The sequence below is a fragment of the Cupressus sempervirens genome, chromosome 5 (assembly GCF_028749045.1).
Source record: "Cupressus sempervirens isolate cs-2001-9-10 chromosome 5, ASM2874904v1, whole genome shotgun sequence".
Taxonomy (NCBI): Eukaryota; Viridiplantae; Streptophyta; class Pinopsida; order Cupressales; family Cupressaceae; genus Cupressus; species Cupressus sempervirens.
This window is the reverse complement of record NC_143122.1, coordinates 923246543-923255978: the sequence shown is the minus strand read 5'-3', so window position 1 is coordinate 923255978 and position 9436 is coordinate 923246543.

Here is a 9436-nt window from a genome sequence, read left to right as displayed (position 1 = left end):
TGAGCCCTCCATAAGCTTTTTCCCATCCTTGCATCTTAGCCCTCAATCCCTCAAGCCTCTTGCCTATAAATTGGATCCTTCCCCTTTGCAAAACAACACAATCCATGAAGTAAAGTTATAATGCTATTTCGAGAGCCAAATCCATACTAAAGCCATCTATCCACACCAAAAATCCACAATCATCCATTGAAGCCTTTGGAAGCATATTGAGCATACATCCTATCCATTTAGATAAAGCTACTCAACAAGAGAGCTTCTTATTGAGAGAGTCCATTAATGGCTCATATTCTCAATTGAGAGCTCATCTTAGTCTATCTTGAAGTTTATGAATTTTGTTTAGTTTGTAGAAGCTTTATTTAAATTTGGTTTCTATTAGCATACTAACATTGCTCATATACACTAGGTATTTAATGTTTTTAGCCAAGCGACTTGTGACTTGATGGTGTATTGAATGTGAGTGTTTATTTAATGTCTTTTATGCTAGGTTGACTTGTGGCTTGGTTTAGTATAAGTAAAGGGTTTTGTGGAGTCTAGAGTCAATATATCATCCAACATGGAGGAAGCAAGGAGTAGTTGAGAAGAGTGAAGTTTGTTAGTGAAGTTAGTAACTGTGGCTTGGGAAACAAGGAGGTTGCTTGGTGGCTTGCAAGCACAAGTTTTGATTCTTCTTGGAGTTTTCTACCAAATTATAGATCTGGACTAGCTAGTGGTTGGATCTTGCAATGTTTTGCAAAATTACTATTATAATTACTTTGTATTTTACCATAACTCGGAAGGCCTTATAGTCGAGCATGTTGGATGCAAATCTTATGATTATATTATGAAAATTGGTGTTATTTTGGATCTAAATCTCTATGTTATTGTGTTTATTTCATTGTGTGCTTATTTTCTAGGGGCTAGGACATCTCCTTTGGGGATTCTCTTGCCTTGCACTACATCAATTATCAAAGTTACTCAACTCAAATGCAGTCAATCTATAGACCAAGACATCAAGACTAAGAACACTACCATATATTACTCTAAATTCTTAAATAGTAGATACTCTAATAACATAAATAGGTAGTAAGGTTCTTAGTATTTTACTTACAACTTCTTCATCACTAATGACTCCTCCAATAGCTTTGATGACACTTACAACTTCCTTGATTTGTTTACGGTGTTGAGCAATGTTTTCTCCTTCTTTGATCCTCATGTCATCATACTTTCCTCTTAGGATTTCAGCTTTGTCTCTCAATACATTATGATCTCCTCTGCGCACAAGTGTAAGCTTATCCCGCATTTCTTTTGTAGTGTCACGGTCTTTGATAGTGTCAAAATCAATCTCAGTAAGAGAGAAGAAATTTCTATCATCAAGATGTTGTGATCTTGTTTTGCCATCATCTAATCAACAATCATAGGTGGGGTAGGAGGTACATACTGATTATCCAGATAGAGTAATACATTGTCTCCAATGCCTGATAGGTACAATTTAATTTAGCTTTTCTACAATTTAAAGTTCTCCTTGTTTAGCTTAAGAACCTTCCTCTTACACATCTTCAAATCATTAGCTCAAGTCCCTTTAAACTTTCTCCCTCAAGAACTTAGCTTTGATACCAAGTGTTAGATAAATAAGGAAGACAAGGGGTGAATTAGTTATAACTAGTTATCCTATAAGCCTTAAAATACTTTTCCATAAACTTAGGCTCTTAAAACTTTTAGATCTCTAGCTCGATAACTATATCAACAAACAATTAACCTCATATACCAAGTATTAGAGTAAATTTTTTGTATATACTGAGTTGCAGGAATAAACTATAAACATGAGATAATATTCAACATAAATAGACATTAACATAATTTGACACAAGTATTTAATGTGGAAACCCTATTAAGGGAAAATCCACCTGGGATTGACAACCCAAAAATTTCACTCTTCTGAAGTGACCTTCGTTAGGAGACAACCCTGTTAAAGGTTTCAAACACATTGTTAATGTGACCTTGGTGAGGAATTTTACCTAAGATAATATATAACTAATCACTCCTAAAATACATATAGAGTGACCTATTCTAAAATGTAGACACCTAAATCTGATTACATCATTCACTAATCTTATTTAGTCATCTCCTAAGATATTATAGATTAAGTATTTAATATTTAATTAATTAATCATCATCCCCTAGTTAATTAATTAATTTAATTAAACATAGCCTAGTTGATAAGATTAAATGACAACCCAAAGTCTAAATTATCAATTAAATCCCTATTCTTCTAGTAAATAAAATAATTGCACTATACCTATTTTTTTAATCCCACATCCCCTTTTATGAAACAAACAAACCCCCAACCCCTAACTATTCCTAAACCCTATCATTAGCCAAATCCAACCCATTCACCCATGATAACCTCACTTAGCCAACTAATTAACCCACCTCATTAATGCAAACCCACTTGCATCCTAATGGGACTCAAAATTGCATTCCCGTTTTGAGTACCATTCTAAAATTGAGTCACCTTTGAGCCCTATATACATATTTTCATGCTCGTGTACCCAACTATATTTTTAGGGCCTAAGAGGTGTTTTATGTCTCTAAAACCTTGCATTCAACATATCCATGTGTTTTATAATGATAAACTAACATTCTGAGTCATTTTGTAAAGTCCTATTTTGAGCAGTGTTCATTTCTACATTTTTTGCCTATGTCAAACAACGATAGGAGGCCCCATTTGCATTCAAACATCTTGTACCTAGTAAATGTTTCATGACTCACTATTTTAGGGTTGTTTAGTATGTATATCAGTGAACCTATGTTCCAAATTTTGAGTCATTTTGATATGTCTTGACTAGGTTTTGAATCCCTCGAAGTTGGCTACTTATCTTTGTCATGTTGATGCATATTTCTCAGAAATTTGAGAAGCCTTGTTTGACCGATTATAACTTTGACCCAATTGACCCTATAGAGAAAATTCCTTTTGCATTACATTCTAGAGGTCACATACTTGCTATGCTATGAATTTGAGCTTATGATGAATCCATTTGATCAGTTTGCAAATGTGATTCTGAATGTAATTTATAACTTTTTACTAGTGTCATAAAATGTAGATTGGTTGATACCCTTGTTTGGGATGACATAACTCTGATTCCATAATAGAAAAGATCAAATGGTTTGTACCACTACATTCCACTCCAAAAATACTTCAAGCATGCCAGTTTGTAAACCTTGATGAATCCATCTGCACACTTTACCATGGCCTTTCCATTTGCAAAAAACACTTTTCTACTGATGTTTCCAGTCCTGCAGTTTTGAGTAGTCCACTTTGTGCGCTCGCCAAACATGTCCTATTATTCATCATGAGCCCAAATCATAGAATTACTATTTTCTCATGACAATGAACTATTTCCCCAGTTTTCAAACCTTCATGTATCCGTTTGCCCTATTTTCAAAGCCAAAACCAAACACACTTTCCAGTTTTCTAACTTGTTTATTTAAAGGTAGTTTTGATTGGGCAACTTTGAATATCAATATCTTTTGACTGAGTGGTTGTCATGTGATGAGATCTAGTAGGGTGCAAGATTATGAAACAAATTATTGGCATGTTAGCTCTTAGAGCCTTGTCATTTGTTTATGTCAGTTTTTAAAGGCATCCAACAGGCCATGTTAGCAGAAAATCATAGTTTGCAAATAGGTGATAAAATGAGTTTTAAATAATGATTCAGTGCTCAATTTTGAATTCAAATAGTTCAAGAAGGTGAATGGATCAATTTGGAATGTCAGTTGTTCAAAAATAAAATAAATTTAGCCAAACGAACTTAGGGGCCCAACTGATTCCATCAGATTAACAACATGATATGATCTTTTCCATTAAATCAGGATTCAATGAGTATGAAGAACAAATGTACAAGGATGCAAAGATCAATACTATTGATACTCTAGACCAAGCGGACTTCGAGAGAAATGGAGATTGTTAAAATTTGGGAATGGACATTTCTATTTTCATTTTAAAGAACAATTAGCATCATATGTGTGAGTATAGGGGATCCATATTTCTATTGTGGGGTAGGTTATAGTTTTGACATATTAACCTAGCTTCAAACTTATAAATCCTTATGACACACCTTCAATGGTGGACCATCACTTTTTTTATTTCAAAGAAAGGATATGGGTCAAGTTTAGCTATTGATTTAATTAGTTTGAGGGGAGGAGATGACACATTTGGAAGGGAGGGCTCCATGGTAAAATGCCTCCACCCAAGAGCACAAAGTCCATGGCTTAGGTAATCCACAATAGAGAGCATGGTGTGTCAGACCAGACAATCATGACACGAAGGAGGAACAACAATCCACAACAGTTTGAAATTGGAATGGAGCACATGCCCGAAGAACAAATCTGAGGGAAAACGCTACAATCTGTGGCAAAATATAGAGTGATCACAATGTGAAATGGAGGAGGACAACATGAGTAATAGAGATTCCCTCAAAAAAATTCCAAGTTGGTAGCCGGGGCATGGAGAAAGTCCACGACATCTACAGGAGCTCCACAACCAAAAGAGGGAGTGAGAAATTTTTTAAAGTGGCTTGCATGGGTTGTGTATAGGTTCCTAGTGAATTAGTTGAGCCATGGAAGCAAGTATTATGGAGGCAAAATTCACGGCATGGAAGAGAATGCCCATATCCCACTCTAAGGTGTAAAGTTTTATCGCAGTAGGGGAAGCATGTGGGAGGAAAGTAGAATAAGGTAGAGTTTCCCATAGTAGCAAGAGGATGACATCAACAACCCTTGTCCCATGACATTGAATGAGGAGACCAGACCATCACAAGCAAGGATGTTTAGCCATAGCATGAAAGGCTCTCCACATCTAAGGCACGATGATCACCCTCCCATGTTGAAGAAGCAATCCATGTAAGGGAGAGCACCCCACGTAAAAGAGTGGGGAGATCAAGTGGCAATACCAATGGTTGAAGCAGGGTCTCCACAATGCAAAAGGAAGCTATAATACGTAAGAATGGAGCCCCACATTAAAACAAAACCACAAGCAAAAGCACCAGAGGAGCAGTTCATTTTGAAAACTACCTTCAATGCTTTATCCCACATTGGGTGCAAAACGGGTTAGTAAGATATTTAAAATCCACATTGCTTAGTTGATGAAGTGTCTTCAAGACACACAAGGCTTATGAAAGTTACTGCTCATGTCGAGGGGCCCATCATAGCTAGTCGAATGCAAAGTCAAACAAAGTTTTGACTTGGATTTCCAAGTGCCTCGTTGTGAGATCGTGAAGCAAAAAATGGAGGCTTCCAATGTTACATAAATCATGGTATAGCGAGAGGTAAAGTTTGGAGCCCTGATACTACAATTAGCTTATGGTCGCCAGATAAATTTTGATGTGCTATGATGTTACGAAACCTCGTAAGATCACAAGAGAAATTTCAAAAATTCACGATGCTATGATGGGAATGGTGAATCGTAAGGTCAAGAAAGGTTAAATTTAGAGCTATGAGACTATGATGGAATCATTATATTATAAAGATTAAGATTAAGATGTTTTAAATGTAATTTGAAGGTGGGGCCCACTTGGGCATTTCAACTAGTGGAGATTCGACAAGTGACAGAAGGGAATGGAAAGTAATAGAAAATTAAAATTCAGATATTCTAAACACATGTAAATTTAAAAGTTGAGAAATTTGAATAAATTTAATGTTTTATATAGTTTTAACTATGTAAGATTTTAAATTTTTCATTTTTTAACTCTATTCAGAGCCTGGGGGCTGGAATTTGAATGCACCTTAGAGGCATGATTTTTATCCAAAATGTAGACTATAATATACTGACAGAACTAAGAAGAGATGAATTTTTCATTTCTAAAATTGGTTTTTGCACAAGTATTCACTAGAAGCATCTATAAGAGGATTTGTAATTTTGGGGCATCCTTAGTGCAAAGGCAGATTTGATGTTTTCAGATGAAGTGATAGCAGGATTAGATCAAATTTTGATGTGATCAAGTGCCTTGAGCAATTGTAAAGGTAAAATTGAATGTTTTAGAGGCAATTGAAAGTAATGAAGTGTTTGCTGACAGTACAGTTGAATTTCATGGCAAAAGCAGAAGTGACAAACCAAGATCAAATTTGAAGCTCCAACACATTCTATGATGTGTATCTAATATTTCTTCAATAGATATTTTGTTGATTACTTTAAAGGGATATATCAGATATTTCTACACAACAATTAATGATTTTTGATTACTGATAGATGAAGAAGATCAATTTCAACATCAATCCAGATGAAGACAATTTTAGCATAACAGATGTCAAAATCAGATGTCAATTCCAAAAATGTCTTCTCCTCTATAAATTCTTCTTCTCTGCTCATTCTAAGGGTTCCAATTTTTGGATATCTTTCATTACAGTGTGACCACTCTGTGGTTCCAATCTGGTTGAAATCATTTCTTATTACTGTGATACCATTTTTCTCAATATTCCTTTGCTATAAACAACAACAATGTATTTATTTTGAAGCATTTTACACTACACAGTCATTCCTTGGTGTTGTTTTCTAAGTTTTGATATACAAATGATGTGTTGGTTTCAATGAGATTAATACAAGAGCTTCATTTTTCTTAGTTTCATTCTAATTCTCCTCTCCTTCCTCTGTTATCTGCAATCTTTTGTGTTTAAGAAAAAAGAGCTTAAACTCAATTATAATCTCTTAAGATTGTATGTCTAGATAGGTTTGCTATTGGAATAAAGAGCCAAGTAGATGCTTATTTACCTTGATAGGGTTGCAGTTTTTCACCAGGAGGATATTACAATAAGTATGAGAGTTTTTATGAAGATAGATGTCTATTTGCAAGCCATATAGATGGATCAGATGTTTGAGTATACAAGTATATCAAGATATCCATCTGTATGTTAATGCCCAATAGATAAGGGACTGGTTAGCTTAGAGGTTACACGTTCTTGTTGTTGCATACCGGGGTTATGTTGAGATCTAAATCTTTAATCAAATATCAATTTACCTTTTTATGTATTCAAAAACTAGAAGGGTTGGTCGTTACTTATTTGCATCTACTTTCCCTTTGGTTATAGTTAGCTACTATAATCTGGAAGTTTGTCAACAAATTATAGATGATTATTGACCATTTTTGCTATAGGGGATAGTCTTGTAGAGAAGAGTATCAAGCTAATAAGATCAATCCCTAAGGTTTTCCCACCTTGGCCCTACAGAGCCTAAAGTGAAGTGAGTCCTGATGACTTTGTTAATGTTGGCCTAGAACCAAGATTTAGCCTTATTGAATATAGGATTTAGCTAATCCTTAGGCCTGTCCTTGTCTTTGTTTCCTGGTATCAGGTTTAAATCCACTTGATATATTCCTTACTAGAAAGAAATCCAACACATCCCTCTAACATGCCACTTGCATCTTAATCCCCTCCTAAGAAAAGCCTAATTCCCTTCCTAAAAATGTGCTCAACTTTAACCAAAGGTTAAGACTTCCTAACCCAAACAAAAGTCAAACTTCCATCCCATCCCTCTTACATCTCTATCCAAAGGCACTAATGTATATTTAAAGCCTCTCACATCCCTCTTCCACACTCCTTCATCATCATAACTCCCTTTGACCAGCCATCTTGACCTCTTCTCCCATCCAATCCCCTTGTGACACTTGTCTCAAGGCTATGGATTTGTGAAAGCACAATCCATGTGCTTCCCCTTCCTTCAATCCTAGCCTTCCTTCACCTTTCATCCATTATTGCATCCTAACCATCCATCTCATGACCCCTTGACCTATAATTTGGACCCTTCCCCTCTCACAAATATCATCAACCCGTATACAAACTTATAATGCTCTTTTGGAGAAAAAATCATTGAACCATACTCTTACCATGCAATAATCCTCACTCATCCCACACACGATATTTTCATCCATTGAAGGTCCTCCTCCATTGAAGGCTTGAAGCAAGCTTGAGCACACATCCACCATCATTTTGGACACATCTAAGTATCAAGGTCACACTTGGGGAGCTCACCATACTTGGTTTGCTTTCTGCTTATGTGTCTCCATCCTCTCATGACATTTGTTGCATTTCTTTAGTTTGTGGTTGTTAGATTATTTTTAATATTCTTTACACGCTAAGATATCACATCATACATAAAGGACATACAAAATAATCAACAAAATGTCACCATGCAATGAATTTACAAATAAGACTTGTTAGGTCCATTTGGTTAACAAATTTCTGTTGTAATAGATAGAGAGTAACAATGAAATGATATATTTAATTCAACACTACCTTTGCTTGTTTAGATCTTTTTTTTGCTCCATCTCTTTCCTCTGTTCATCTTCTCTCTTCATTTTTCTCCCTTCTAGCTGATCCACACACTAACACATCAGCTTAGCACTTCTCTTGCTTGATCTTCACAATGCAATTCTGGGTGGTTATCCTCTAGCTATCAATCTTCTTCTTTATCAACTCGATCAACAACAATGAATAATGCGTTCATCCCTCAAAATGATTTTTTTTCCAAATCACCATATTTTTCCACTTAATCACAATCATCCAATCTTCATCCAGCTTAGATTCATTGAATCTAGACAATCAGTTATCACGCCTTCACCTTGAACTTTGTGCTTTAATTAAAATCATCAAATATCCTTCATAAGATCTTCTTTGAATTTTTCCTTCTATTGATCTCATAACTAACTCCATCCTTATCTTCAAAACTTATTGAACAATCTTTATTTTCATCAAATGTCAACCTCAGATTAATTCTTTTAAAAAATATTCTTCCTTTCCATTGCTCCGTTAATATTACACATCTTCTCAGTCAACACTAGTCTTGTTTAACATTACATTTGCTCAGTCAATACTAGGCTCAGTTAACATTACATCCACTTGGTCAATACTAGGCTTAGTTAACACTGATCTTTCTTGGTCAATACTACACATTCTTCTCTTCTTCATCAGGTGCTCGGTGACAACTATAGTATCTCGGTTAACACTTAAGATTCTTCATTCATCCACCAAACTACCTTGCTTATACATGATCTCAACACTTAATCAAATCATGTAGAATAATCAAACCGACATTATACTATCATATTCTAACTCATTTAAGCACCCATTGAATACCATACACTTATTAACACTTACATCATGATTATACTTTCTATGGCACTCTATTGAATTATCATATTGTCTTACTAATTAAGACTTGAAATCAATGACAACATAACAACTGATATGACTCTTTCACATACATTAACATTATTATCAATTAGGGCTAACAAATTGGTACTATGAGTTTGATCTTCATTGCTAAATGGAATTGGTTGCTCAGAGGTGAGATTGACATGGTTAAGAATATTGTTATTAGGTTCCTTCTCATTATTATGAGTATTACTAGTATCTTCCTTAACATCCACAATTTATTCTTTTTTTGTTTTTTTGATGGGATAAGTACCTA